The 13,855-nt window shown below is 43.7% G+C and overlaps 1 long non-coding RNA gene across 1 annotated transcript in view; it reads left to right on the forward strand.

The window, feature by feature from the left end:
- Positions 1-13,855, forward strand: part of LOC144889542 (uncharacterized) — a 37,971-nt gene that overhangs the window by 4,183 nt on the left and 19,933 nt on the right. The gene's annotated exons all lie outside the window — the stretch shown is intronic.

Genomic DNA, 13,855 nt, shown 5'->3' on the forward strand with positions numbered 1-13,855 from the left:
ACGCACTCCACCAGGGGTACGCACTCTACCAGGGGTATGCACCATACCGGAAGTATGTCCTCTACTGGAGGTATGCACTCTACCAGGGTTATTCACTCTGATGGAGGTATGCACTCTACCAGAGGTATGCTGGAGGTATGGCCTCTACCAGGAGTATACATTCTGCCTAAGGTAGAAACTCTACCAGGGTTATGCACTCTAACAGGGGTATGCACCCTACCAGCGGTATGCACTCTGCCCGTGGTATTCCCACTACCGAGTGCCCTTGTAGTTATTACTGTTGACAGTGGCACTGCGTCTGCGGCACAGCCACACTTCCAGAAAATGATGCAACCAGCAGGCGAAGGCTGGATACGAAACAACAACAGAAGTAACATCTTGTGAATGAGTTGAAGTTATCCATTCATTTCATCTGGAGCTCACCGTGAAGTTAATGAAATCTCTTGTTTGATCTCACCATGAGGGGTTTCTTCTCCACCTGAAGTTATTGCAGTCGCGGGATTTGGGAAGTGGGGGCGGGTGGAGGTGTGGATGGACGTGGGAGTTAAGTTTTCCTTTTTCCAGAAACACAGCCGGTTGTCTCATTTGTACTAAAGTTGTGGAGGTGAAATGTTCCATCCTTTTTTGTGCCTCCACCGACCAAGTCACTGAAACCATTTTGTTATCGGGTTGTCCGTCCGGCTGTCCGCCCGGCTGTCCGTCCGTCCGTCTGCGACAACTAAAGAACGACTGAAGGGATCTTAGTCAATCTTTGTGCAGGTGTGTATAATAAGGTAAAGATTAAAAGATTAGATTTTGGGGTCAAGATGTCAAAGGTCAAACGTCCGTCAGGTAAAATCTGTTACCGCGATAACGTGTGAACCAGTCATGGGCTATTTATCAAATTTGGTTCAAGTATAAATGATGCAAAGATAAAGTGATTAGTTTTGGCATCAAGAGGTCAAAAGTCAGATGCCATGTCAGGTAAAAATGTGATATCCTGTGAACAGCTGAAGGTATTTGAATTAAACTTGGTAATAATGTGGGTGGAGGCATATCGGTCTGCGTTGTGACGTTAAAGAGTGTCGTTCTTTTTATAATACATCGTGGAGGCTCGTGGAAGTGTGAGTGTGATTAACGAATCAGGACGTGACAGGACGCACAAGGAACAGTAGAGAGAGAGGGGGGAAACACCAATGGTCTAGTTGAAGGCCAATATAGAGGGAGACTTGGATAAACAATGGGTATGGGGAGGTATGTGAGGCAGGAGTGGATGCAGAGGATGGACAAGGTGATCCAAGGTGTGGACAACATGGACACAGAAGGAAACTCTAAGGAGGTGAAGATGGAAATTTGGAAGGAGGGGGAACTGGGGTGGATAACGAGGATAGGAAAGATCATGGTTTTGGATTGGGGACGATCGATTTTGGATTGAGATGTTGGTGGACAGGTGTCTTGAATACCTGGAGGGAAGAATGACATTGAAGAGAATGTGGAAGTTGGTTTCACAGGTGGGAAAACGAGGAATGAATGAATCGAACATGAAATGAAGGAATGCTTAGAGAAAACACGAAGGATGAAAAACTTTCTTGTTGGAAAGAATGAAATGCTCTTGTCCCGTATTCATGGTGATAATGCCCCGTTTATCATTATTATGCGAGTACTATATGCAATTCGAGAAGTGTTTGCTATTTACACAATCAAAGATTCACAAGTACAGTGCTGTACTGTATATTTGTTTACCGATTATGTTTTTGTTTGTAGAGGATTCTTAATCATGACAAAGAGAACTGGTCTTATTTTGTTTGTTTGTCTGTCTGTCTGTTGTCCGAATTCTACACCGATCTTAATGAAAGTTAACCAACTGCTAAAGCTCGTCAAAGGTTATAAGCTTATTGTTTTTGAGGTCAAAAGGTCAAGGTCACAGCAACGTCATGTTTCCTGACAATTTTTGTTCGATAACTTGGCACAGAGTCGTTGTTGAGAGACTTCCGGTTTGCATCACCACATTCTACTCCATCAGCACTTTGAAATCAGTCGATTTGCTCGATCACCTTTTGTCAGCCATGTTTTCAAGCGGTCAAGGTCAAACTTATCTAAAATGGTCAATTTACATCCGATTGACGTCAAATTTGAATAAGATTTGCAGATTTGGTCGCTGAATTCGTTTACCAAAATCAAAACGGCGAAAGCATCAAAGCAGATAAACCTGGAATGGCACTCGCTGGAGCTGGAGTACACACATCAGCAAGTTTACGTTTTGTATCCCACTGATAGGCCCGATCTGCATTCGGACCTGAACCAAAATGTCATCGCCTTGTTCTTGTCACCTGCACAATCCGTCCACCGAGTTTTGTCTGAATCCGTCCATAACTTTGAGATATTGTGCTACATATCGTTTTTGGCCCGATCTCTCAATGGTGAAGAATCACTTAAAATTGTCGTATCTGGATATTGATTTGGATCTTCACGAAAATCAAATCAATTCGTCCTTGTAAAACACAGATTCTGTCCACCAAATTTCGTCAGTATTCACCCAAAACCTTTTGAGATATCCTGCTTTCAGATAGACAAACGATCAGACAGACAGACCAACGGGTGAAAACCTCACCTTCATCCACCTTTGGAGGTGGAGATAACAATCAATTTAGCTGTTTTTAAATGTTAACGGTTTCCTGACATCAATTTCACCCCATTACAATCAAATGGGATTTTTGTGATTTTATAAGTCCCATATCTCAAAATAGTACAGACATCTATATCTACCATATAAACCACATTGTCAGTTTGTGTGTTTGTACAGATGTCTATCCCCCTTCACAAGGGTAGGTTTTAACGGCCAATCTTTTAAAACGAATGTGTTCACTCCGGTCTATTTTTGAGGACAAAAAAACATGAAAATCATTTTCCATGAAATAGTAATTATGTCTTCGATTGGAGGTGTAGACGGTGGCTTGCAAAACAAGCCTCAAGGGCAGTGTGCAGAAGCGTTTTTTTTTATAACAATAAATACAAGGGGCAGGGAGGTGAAATTTGCTGCACATGATGTGCAATGTGTGCAGAGTAAAACAAATTTTTCATTTACATCCGTAGGACGTCTAATAAATAAAAAAGACATAAGTACACCTGACACTAGGCCGAGGCTTCGGACTTTGGCACGCTCACGAGGCTGCACCATTGAATAAATTGTTCCTACCCGTCATTTTTGACGAGCTTTTTACTCGTGTATAGATCAGAGAGTACGTGTATAGATCAGAGTAGAGATCAGAGAGAGAGAGAGTACTTTGTATGTCGGGATGGCGCGGAAAAAAATGTCGGTCCCATCTGCTACATACAAAACTAAAGTTTGAGTATCTTCTTTAAAAAGTCGCTTCGGCTACATATGAGAGCCTAACCTGGTCTGTTCACCTGATAATCAAGGCAGGGATCACTTTTGAGTTCTCCAGACCATGGCCAAGGCAAAAAAAGCATGGAAAAAATAGATCAGTCAAATTCATCTTGAATTCCGGGAATTCATCTTGTCGTTCATAATAATCGTCTTCAGACGGCATATTTCTGAGTTGCCTCTGCATCAATGGCAATGATTCGGCGACCATCCGACAGAGTTTTACTTCCTGCAACATCCATTGGTATTATAATTATAATAGCTTGAAATGATTCCATGAAAAGTACATAAAACTACATTCCTTTGCAAAAGCATAGGACCAGGGTAGACGTGGCTATGACAGCCAATCAACTTGATGGAGGCGGGGCCGCTGGACACATTTGCCTCAGTGTCGGCGTTGTGCGTGATAATGTGGAATCAAATGATATCAGCAGAAATATCCTGCCTCGGAAATGCCTTGTTTTTCAGTGTTACATTTATGAAAATAAAATAATAGCTACAAACCGGCACCGCACACGGGACACGTGATCACGAACCCTCCAGTCACAGGTCAAGGCAAAAGCGAACCACGTGATCAATAACCATCTCCAGTCAGTTTCTCGGCGGCAGATTCGCTACGTCGGCGCATCACTCATACCGTTGTGTCGAACAGGCTAAACAAGGGATCCACTCGAACTCTGAATTAAATAAATATTTGAATTGACATTTCGTGTTCCTTTCATCTTTGTTTTGGCATACTGCGTTGACTGGACTGGTCAATGGTCAATTAATTGATATTTAAATATAAAGATCCAAGTTTCCCTTCTCGATCAAACCTTAACCTTGCTATGCGCATGCTCAGATAAAAAAGTGTGTCACGTGTACAGTGTGTTTGACTAACGTCTTTCTGTTTGATAAGTTTTATTGACACTTCAAGTAAGCAAAACAGTAAAAACCAGACAGTGTCTTCCATCTGGCCATGCATAACTACCTCATTAGGGGTTATGAAATTAAGATCGTGTATAATTAAGATCATGGGTTATGTAAGGCAATATAGGAACACATGTAGTGTTTGACATTGCTGACTAAGATGTCTTGGCACTTTTGCTCCAATATTGGGTATCCTCTGAGTACCATACCATTGTGTTATTCCACATTGTAAAAAAATTACAGAAACAAGTAAATAAAAAAAATTATACTAAATAAAAAAAAGCAATGCAGGGATGACTAACTACAGTCTAAAAAAAGGCCGAAACAAGATTTGGATGATGTTGGTTTAGACTTTAGAGAGTAGCTGACAATATTGCCATCACATAACAATCCCGACATCACTGCCTCCAGACTATTGTCTCGGGATAGGCCAAGCCAAAATTATGCGAAGTTCAAATGTTTCATTTCTGCATAAGTATAAGAAGCTCCTATTTAATTTCAGGGACTTCTTGCAACTTCAGTTGTCTCTCATACTATTCTTTTTTATCAACTTTGAGTAACCAATCACAAATGCAGATAATTATAGAATGCTGTTATTGGAGATTTCCATGCAGTTTGTAAGAAGTTGATGATCATGAACTGATATAACATTCTACTCAGGCTCATAATTTGTAGAGTCTCAGTATGTGGCTACACTACAAGTAATCAAGTAATGTTGCAACCAGTGGAGTGTTTGTGGAAGATTGAAGCAATAATTGATCAAGTGTAAATGAGGCATTGATGTAAGGATTGTCTGTTTACTGCGAATGGCCAAAGAGATGTTGATCTTCACAAGCACATGATCAGATGAAAATGCATTGTCTGTTTGAAATTTCTTGAAATTTTTTCCTTCATAATTTTGGAGAAAAATTTCAAAAGTGAACTTTCAAAAAACAAGATAGCTTTAACTATGTTGAACATATAAACCAAGTAAGAGAGAAAAGAAACAAGTGCATCAGAATGAATAAAAAAGGGAAGCAAAATCAAAGGAAAGGGAAGGAATTAAAGTCAAGAAAGTGGGAATTTTGAAAGATCATGGAAAAAGAGAAAAACCAAAGAAGGACAATGAATTTCCTCGTTAAATATCATTCATTTCAATCCCTTCACCCTCCATGTCCCATTGCCCTTCATTTCACTTCCAAAGACTTCTCAAGCTGCTCTGGTCCAGCTCAGACATTTGGAGCTCCACTGGCTCTGTTGAAAGAAGGAAAGATAAAGCACCATCACAATCAATGTGGATACCCTGCTGTTTATTTATACAGTAAATATTTTTTGCTTTAAAGAACTATTTACAAACATTAACAGATTTGGCACAATGTGTGAATGCGAACGAGGCCTTTCTCGTATGTGCTGTGTGTGAATTTTCAGGGACTTGCTTCTGCTCATCAGGGCACTTTTAACCTGCCGCTGCTAGGGAGAAGTGTGCAACTCAAACAGTCTTTTTAAACATGATTTTCAGCATTTAAACGAGTGGCAAATCATCGATGATTAACCATAATTGTTTTGCTCCTGGATGAAAATCAGACTCCTGGAAAAAGAGGAAATACGAGAAATATCTGTTGATGAGACTTAGGTGTTTAGTTCCGTTAATTTCCTGTTAATACAAGTGAGCTGTGGATACACACACACACACACACACACACACACACACACACACACACACACACACACACACACACACACACACACACACACACACACGCCTTACCTTCAAGCAATAAATGCAAAAATCAAGTATAATTTATCTTGCCCGGAAACACGAAAATGAGGGTGGGTTGGGTATCTTGTCTGTTTCCCCCTAGAAACAGGAAAAAGGAAACAAAGAAAATATATTTATACCAGCCCTCACAGCTCCAAAATCTCTTTTGGTCTTTTGCTCTCTGAAGCAGGTTCTAATCAAGGATTTGCCTGCACTTGGCTCCATTCAATGTTCCCTCTGTCCTTACAAGTCTCCCAGTCCCTGCCACTGAAAAGCATCCCCACAGCATGATGCTGCCACCACCGTGTTTCACAGTGGGGATGGTGTCAGATGGGTGATGAGCCGTGCTCTGTTTCCACCAGAAATAGCACTTTGCATTCAGGCCAAATAGTTCAATTGTCGTCTCATCAGACCACAGAATATTTTGCCTCACTCACAGTCTTTCACGTATCTTTTTGCAAATTCCAGGCATGCTGTCATGTGCCTTTTTCTCAGGAGTGGCTTTGTCTGGCTTCACAAATCCAGCCATAAAGCCTCGATTTGTGAAGTGCTGCAGACTCTTATCCTTCCAGCAGATTCTCCCATTTCAGCAAAGGAACTCTCGTTCTGTCACAGTGGTCATTGGGTTATTGTTCACCTTCCTTGACCAAGGTGCTTCTTGCCCGGTTGCTCAGTTTGGTCGGACAGAACTTTCAACATTCTCGAAATTGCTTGATACCCTTCCTCAGATATACGCCTCCTCACAATTCTATCTCAGAGTTATACGGACAGTTCCTTGGACTTTATGGTAGTTTCTTCTCTGACATGCACTGTCAACTGCGGGACCTTGTATAGAAAGGTGTGTTTCTTTCTAATATCATTTCCAATCAATTGAGCTCCATTAGCTCTGTTTGAAACGTGCCATGTTTGTTTTTTAATTTAACATTTTTTGTCAATGCACTAATTGTATTTTATAAACTTTTATCTTGTAAGCAATCTTTGATTGAAAATTATGAATATGTATGCATGTGCAATTCAGCCATTCGCTGCCAGACATGCTTTCGCCAAACCATTTTGATTGATTGATTGAATTGGCCATAGTGGACTCCAATTAAGTTGAACATCCATCTTAAGGATGATCAAAGGAAATTGGATGCACCTCAGCTCAATTTGGAGTGTCATAGGAAAAGTATTGAATACTTGACTCGAGACATTTCAGCTTTTCATTTTAAATTATTTTGTGAAGAAATTCTAAAAAAATTAATTCCACATTATGGAGGTATTACGTGTAGATTAGTGACCAAAAAAATCTACTTTTATCCATTTTAAATTCAGGCCGTAACACAACAAAATGTGAAAAAAGTCAAGGGGTGTGAATACTTTCTGAAGGTACTGTACGGTATCCTTTAAGGTGCCCCAACAGATTATGTCCTTTTGAAAGTTGTGTACGAGAGTAAGACAATGATCTTTGTCATTTATATACTTTTCACTTTTCTATTATCCTTCCTGGTTCTCTCGCATCTCATGTTCCCCAAATAATTATTCTCCTTACAAAATAGCACATTTTTGTCACTCACTCATTATATTCTTCAGAAAGTTCTCATTGAGTTCAATGAATGAGCCCAGATTCTTCTCCTCCTTGGAGAAGTCCAACACTGTGGTTTGTGCCATCTTCAGAGATTGAAAATGTGACACTGACTCGAGCCTTGGTATGAAAAAGAAAAAACTTCAGGAAGGTCAGGGGGTCATTGGAGGAGAAAAAGGTTTGTAAAATCTATATCTATAAAACAGTGTGTGTGTGTGTGTGTGTGTGTGTGTGTGTGTGTGTGTGTGTGTGTGTGTGTGTGTGTGTGTGTGTAATGTTACCGATAGACTCCGAAACGGAGAGGCTCACGTGCTTGATATTTGGCATAGACAGCCATTGAGCCTGGGACGAACATGGCCGAGACCATATTTGACGAGATCCATATTTTTTATTCATATTTACCTCAGCGCATTTCAGCGAAGTACCCGCTAATCTCAGCCGGTTCCAGAGCAGCTCGCTGATTCGCTCAGAGCGATCACGTGATGTTCCATCCCGGCACACGTCACACGTTTGCACGTAATTCAGTGCGAAAAGGGATTGCGAATTCGCTGCTGCTGCGAGCAGCAGTGCTCGGCTTGAGTGCGCGAAGGGTACGATCAGCAGTACTCGGCATGTGTGCGCGTAGGTTACGAGCAGCAGTACTCGGCCTGTGCGTGAAGCAAACGGCCACCAGTCATTCCCAAAACTCCAGCAGTTCGATCGAAACTGCGGTTGCCATGTTCGTTTGAAGCCCCCGAAAACGTTCGGGAGAAGCCGGGGTCACCAATGTAGGTGCGAATGGTGAATTGCGAATTTCGTGTTTACGAATTCGAATACGAAGGATTTCCCCTTTCCCCTTTCGATTTCGAATACGAATTCATGTTTTAAATTTCAATTAATTAATTAATGTGATCACAGGATCGGTGAGTCTCCAAAATCCACTTCGTGCTCTTGCGAAGATGCAGGACGATGTCGCGATTGTTGTGCTGCTCTCCGACCATGAGAACTGCAACGTCATTGTTGACTGGCCCTCCCCTTCCCTCCGTCCTCCCCCTCCGTCCTCCCCCCCGTCCTCCCCCCTACCCCCTCTCCCCTCCCCCTCCTTTTTCCCCTCCCCCCTAAACTTCAATTGTGCTCCAATTACTTTCCTTCTCAGTTTTCCCAGTCATTTCACCACATACTTCCTTGTTTAAAATCTCAACTCAAAAAAATATATATATTTCCTTCTCTGTTCTTATTCGTTGTTCTAATTCGTTTATTCGTTGTTCTTATTCGTTCGTTCGTTCTTCGACCACGTGTTTCACCCCCATTTCCCCAGATAGTTTTCACTGCTCAATTTTAAAATGTTTAAACTTTCCCCTGAAGTACTGTATTCTGTCGTATATGATAATACTGTTGCGGATATGAGGATTGTATTTTTTTGATTGTGTTGTATTATATTGGAAATGGTGATGAACATTGGTTGGATATGGCCCCTCCTGCCTCCAGAGTTGTGTAAAGGTAAAAAGGGCGTCTCGGTAGTTATTCCATGAAACACCACATTGCAGGACCCGATAAAACCCTTGTTCAGTAGCTTATATCTTATTATGTGTTTTAGAGTAAGGCCTTGTCTTCCATTAGAATAATACTCCATTGCACCGAATCAATTAAGAATAGCTCCCCTTCAATAAATCCATTTCCCAGCCAAACTCTCCATCTGTGGGTAAAGCAGTTCACAAGCGTGGGATGCACGCCCTCTCATTTCGCTGCGATGGTAAATATGTGCTCCATGCTCTGTTTGAACAGGAGGGGCGGGGTCGCCAAGGAGAGGCAAGCCCAGGGCGCGCCACGAAGGGCGGGGCTGTTCAGCCCCATGCCCAAATAAGGAGACAAGCCCGTGGGATTACCATACAAGGTCACGAAACAGAGCACGGGGGGAGGGCGGTACAAAAACCGAGGAGGGCGTGTCAGACCCGCGCTGAAGGTATGAGAAAAGGGTGCGACGATCGCGGGGACAAGCGACACGAGGGATACGGCAGATGAGTCCAAGTGCGTCGGAGGGTTGGCAGTCCACCGGGAGAGAGTTCAGAGTTGCACCGGAGTTGCGTGAGAGATACGAAAAGCCTTTGACAAAGAGCCGCTTCAACCAGCCCCGTTTCAACCAGCCGCGTGAAGCCCTGACGGGGCAGCGAGTGACCCTGCCGGCGTGCGCTGTAAAGCCGAATACAAGGAGCTGCCGGCGTGCGCTGTAAAGCCGAATACAAGGAGCTGCCGGCTCCTCGCTTCCCGCCCGGAGTGGACCTGCTCGCTGTGCCCTGTGATTCCACCTGCTCATCCCTCCAAATGATTCCTGCCCTTACATCCATTTGCGTACGTGAGTTTGTTTTGTTTGTTCTGTCTATGGGTATTTAATTAAGCTTGTATAAGGAATTCACTGTGTCTCTAAAAGCTTCTGTATATTATTTTCTTATCTTTCCTTCTCCTTGGTTATTTTGAGCCTGTAAATAGTAATAAATAGTAATCGTATTTCCAAACCTTTCTTTGCCTTCATCTTCTTCCTCTTTGCATTCGTCGTCTTAGTCTTTTCCCGATTGAGTAGCTGTGGTGCGATACGGCCAACGTCTGGGTGGATCGGGTGAATTGGGGAAACTGTTAGGTCGCGGAGCCTCCGCTCGGCAAACATACCATCCTTAACCGCGGACCGTAACAATACCTTTTTCTTCTTCTTCTTTAAAAGGATGCTTTCAACTTGCTCACCAAATGTATTCATTCCAAAAAAAAATTCCATCTATTACAGTGCCTCTTTCATACATTCCCTAAGCTCACCTGCATTCCACCCCCAATCACAAATGCAGATAATTATAGAATGCTGTTATTGGAGATGTCCATGCAGTTTGTTATCTTGTCATTATACCCCCTCCAGCGTCCTTAAACGTATTTCTGACTCGGTCACAAGAAACTCATTTTGCAATAAATGTTCGTTTCCTATTTATCGTACACTTTCTAAAATCCAATCTCACCCCTCCCCTCCAAATCTTCCCCATCACCCCTCCCCTCCAAAACCTCCCCATTACCCCTCCCCTCCAAATCTTCCCCCTCCCCTCCAAATCTTCGCCATCACCCATCCCTTTCAAATCCCACCCTTGCCCCTTCCCTCCTAAACTCCCCCCACACCCCTCCCCTCCTAAACTCTCCCCTAACCCCTCCCCTCATAAAGTCCCCCCACACCCCTCCCCTTCAAATCTCCCCACCCTCAAATCTCCCTCCTCACAGCGTCCTCCCCGCTTCTTCCCCCTTCCAACTCTCACCTTCATCTCCCCCAACATTCTGCCTCGCTCTTCCCCCTCCTCAAATAACACCTGTCCCTCACCCAATCACCATCAAACCTTTTGTCCGCCCTATCCTTCCCTTTCTGCAAGCTATTCTGAAATCTCTGACACCTTCAACAGCTCTCCCTACCTCCTGCTCCTCTTCCACATCTTACCCTACCCCTCCCCCCCTCTGTTCTGTATCCGATGCTCCCTCTTTTCTTCTTCATTAACGGTATGGACCTCAAACATCCGGGGCCTTCGCTCAAACTTGACTGATCTCTCCCTACAGGTTGCTTCTGACAAACCAGACGTGATCTGCTTAACAGGAACTTTCCTCCTTCATGATGTCTCTGATTCCTTAGTATCTCTAACGCTCTCCATCGCTCTCCATCTCTGATACATGCTCTCCATCGAAATCGAAGTTAAGTAATTGTTCCCATTTGTATTTTCGTTATAACTGTATTTATTTTATGGTGTATGTACGTATATTGTCCCGACGAAGATTTTCGGTGCAAATCTTTCATACCTGTATTGAAAATCGTGTTAATTCGTGTCGTGTCTTGAGGCCTTGTACAGTGTACACTGTACAACCTTGAGGCTTTGTTTTTCTCTCAGCAGTCTGTCGTTTGTGATCCAATAACTTTCGTTCTCTGTTTTCCCAGTCTTTTCACCCCATTTCCTTATGTAAATCTCAACTCAAAAAAACAAAAAAAAAGACATTACCTTCTCTGTGCTCATTCGTTTATTCATTCTTATTCGTTCGTTCGTTCTTCGACCACGTGTTTCTCCCCCATTTCCCCAGATAGATTGTCAAATTTCAACTCGTTATTTTATCGTCCATGCGATATTGTTTGATTATAGTTAGTTTTGGTTTGAATTTCCTGTAACTCGTAATTAATTAATCGTGTTCTGCTCCTCGTGTGTGGCCTTGTAGTTGTACCCCCGTCGGTGATTTGTTAACTTAAGCGTGTTTTGCTTGGCTCTTAGTTTTTTCCCTTCTACCCCGAACATAATACTCTGTCTAACGTTCTAAATCCCCACCCCCCCCCCCAAAAAAAAAACAAACAAAAAAAACATTTATTTTCCTTTCTCCACGTGTACTGTTGTCTCACCTGTCATCTCATCTGTCATCTCATCTGTATTTTCTGTCCAGGTGTGCTGTTCGCCCCGCCCCCATTATCTCCTTGCCATCCACCGTTTGCCCTGTTCACGTGACTCGTGGTGGTCCCTCTCGGCTCTCCCCCCCCGTTGGTATTTTGTGCATAGAAGATTGTTCACAGTTCTGTTTAAATATTATTTAAATATGTTTAACCTTTCCCCTTCTGTGTTTTATTCAGTGGTATAATACAACACGCTGTTTTTCTTCCTATTTAAAAGGCTTTTCTCAATTTCCTCTCCAACTCATTCCACTTCAAAAAAAAGAAATTCAATATCTTATACGTCTCCCTCACTACATGGTCTAAATTCACATTCATTCCATCCCTCCTCCATCGTTCTGAATCGGATTGCTAACTTGAAAATCACAACAAACCCAATTTGTTATCAATGTTCGTCTTTCATTAATCATCCACTTTCTAAACTCCCCTCTTGCCCCTCCCATCCAAATCCCCCCCCTTGCACCTACACTCCTAAACTCCCCCCTTGCCCCTCCACTCCTGAACTCCCCCCTTGCCCTTCCCCTCCTAAACTCCCCCCTTGCCCCTCCCCTCCAAATCCCCCCACACTCCTAAACTCCCCCCTTGCCCCTCCACTTCTAAACTTCCCCCTTGCCCCTTCCCTCCAAAACTCCCCCCTTGCGCCTCCCCTCCTAAACTCCCCCCTCACTCCTCCCCTTCAAAACTCCCCCCCAACCCCTCCCATTCAATTCTCCCCCCATACCATTTCTCTCCAATTCTCCCTCCTCCCCCCTCCTCCTCCAAGCTGCCTCCTCCCCACTTCGTCTCCCTTCTATCTCATACCTCCACCCCCCCCAAACCTTCTACTTTCCTCTGCCCCCCCTCAAACAACCCCTCACTGTGCCTCATCCCTTCACCATCAAACCTTTCATCCTCCTCATCCTTCCCTTTCTTGGAACTCTTCTGCAATATCTGACACACTATCAACTGCTCTCCCTACCTCCCCTCTCATCCTTCATCTTACCCTACTCCTCCCCTCCCCTGTCCTGTACCTGATGCTCCCCCTCTCTCTTCATTAACGGTATGGACCTCAAACATCCGGGGCCTTCGCTCAAACCTGACTGATCTCTCCATACAGGTTGCTTCTGACAATCCAGACTTGATCTGCTTAACAGAGACTTTCCTCCCTCAAGATGTCTCCGATTCCTTAATATCTCCTCCTGGTTACTCCCTCCTCCGGTATGATAGACCTGAGCCTCGGCCTGGTGGTGGGGTGGCTATCTTTATCAATAACTCTTCCTCACTCTCCTTGCACTGCCCTCTTTCCTCCTCACCCCCAGGAGTACCTCTGGCTACGGCTTCCTCTCCGCTCCCACCTTTTGTTCATATGTGTTTTGTACCGTCCCCCAAACAGTGATGACTCCATCTACATTTCACTGTCTGACAACATGGACCAACTTCTATCCACTCATCCCAACTCTCTCTTCCTCATATGTGGTGACTTCAACTGTCATCATGCCACCTGGTTGGGTGTGGGTTCCTCTCTCACCAGTCAGGGCTCCTCAGCAAAGGACTTCTGTGACTCACTGGGATTGACACAATCTGTCAATTTCCCGACCCAGATCTCAGCCAATGGAGTATCTTCTCTTCTAGACTTGGTTATGACAAACTTCCCTGCTAATGTCTGCTGCTCTTCTTCTGCTCCAATCGGTTCTTCTGATCATGTGCTTGTCAAAGTGGACATCTCTCTGGCCATTCTCAGAGAGCCTCCTCAGCGTCGACGAGTCTGACATTTCACTCAGGCCGACTGGGACGGTCTTCAAGCAGCCATCAATCGTCTGGATTGGTCTCCCATCTCCACTGCCTCTGACATCAATTCTTCCTGGGAATTCTTCC

This window comes from Myxine glutinosa, chromosome 1, assembly GCF_964187855.1.
Source record: "Myxine glutinosa chromosome 1, kmMyxGlut1.1, whole genome shotgun sequence".
Classification (NCBI taxonomy): domain Eukaryota; kingdom Metazoa; phylum Chordata; class Myxini; order Myxiniformes; family Myxinidae; genus Myxine; species Myxine glutinosa.